This window comes from Cebus imitator, unplaced genomic scaffold (assembly GCF_001604975.1).
Source record: "Cebus imitator isolate Cc_AM_T3 unplaced genomic scaffold, Cebus_imitator-1.0 Scaffold16, whole genome shotgun sequence".
Lineage (NCBI taxonomy): Eukaryota > Metazoa > Chordata > Mammalia > Primates > Cebidae > Cebus > Cebus imitator.
This window is the reverse complement of record NW_016107331.1, coordinates 11184796-11186191: the sequence shown is the minus strand read 5'-3', so window position 1 is coordinate 11186191 and position 1396 is coordinate 11184796. Positions and strand designations below refer to the sequence as shown.

The following is a 1396-nucleotide window of genomic DNA, read 5'->3' as shown; positions in this document are numbered from 1 at the left end:
TAGAGAGTAGAATGGTGATTACCCAGAGGCTGGGAAAGGAAGAGGGGAATGAAGGGAAGTTGGTTAAGGAGTACAAAAACAGAAGGAATGGGTTCCAGTATTCGATAGTACAGTAGGGAAATTATAGTTAACATTAATTTATTGTATATATCAAAATAGCTAGAAGAGAGGAATTGTAATGTTCCCAACACAAAGAAAAGATTAATGTTTGAAGTGAGAGACGTCCCTATTTCCCTAATTTGATCATTACACATTGTATACAAATATTAAAATATCACATATACCCCCAAAATATGTACAACTTTATATGTCAACACACAAAAAAAAAAAAAAGAGAGAGAAGGAAAAGAAAGGTGGATGTGGCCTGCCAAAAAATGCGTCAGGAAAATCAAATATTTCCCTATCAATTTCAAAGAAACTGCTCTTTCCCAAACTCAACCGAAAGTTGTACTTATATTCTCCCACATCTCCAATAAAGATCTAAGTCTTTTAGCATTTCAAATGTTTTAGTCATCATAAACTTTTCCTTAACTTTTTAGGATCTCAGTCTGTAAAATCAGCATTACTAGTAAGGATTCTCAGCATTATTGGTAAGATTTTGCATGAACTTGTGCAGATCAAAATGAGATCTCTTTCACCAAAAAGCTCAAATGAGTAATTTAGCTACTAGAAAAATATATTTTATTTAGTAAAAAACTAAAATTTTCCTATACATGTTTTTTACTAAATAAAAAAGTATTTTACGTAGTAAAAAACATGTATAGGAAAATTTTAGCCAATTTCTAGTTCTCATACATAAAAATAAATTAAGTTTTAAATACTTGAGAAATCCAAGTAAGTCATCAAGGGTGTTGGAAAATACAGCTTGCTATAGAAAATGACACAAGCTTTAAGAACGAATTAACAAGAGCCACTGAAACAAATAGAAAAACACAGTAAATCAGCCTATGAAAATCATTTAACAATTCAAAATATATAAAAATCAATATATGTGTAAATAGTTTCACCAAAATAACATTCATAACAGCAAAAATTAGAAGGAACCTCAATGAAAAGCAAGAATGATCACAAAGTAATTACAACACCATCAAGAAAAGTTGGGAAAATGATAGAGGAACCTGAAAAAAATGTTAGGATTCAATCAAAATTATATGAAAAAGATTATCTAATATAATGTATACTCAAACTAAAAATAATTTCAATATATATAGATACATGTCATAAATAACTAAAATTATAACATTGGATTTGTTCACAGTTTTTCATCATCTTCTCCTTTTATAAGAGTTCATAATGTGATAATTAAACCTATTACTTAAAATTTTATTTTTGCGAACAAAAAGTTTTAAGTACTTTGAGACTCAAATATAGCAATACTCTTTTTTTTTTTTTTTTT

General features: G+C 28.2%; 1 protein-coding gene across 3 annotated transcripts in view; it reads right to left on the bottom strand.

Moving 5' to 3' along the window:
* The window catches only part of ADGRV1 (adhesion G protein-coupled receptor V1), a 564714-nt gene that overhangs the window by 518211 nt on the left and 45107 nt on the right, over positions 1–1396 (bottom strand). The gene's annotated exons all lie outside the window — the stretch shown is intronic.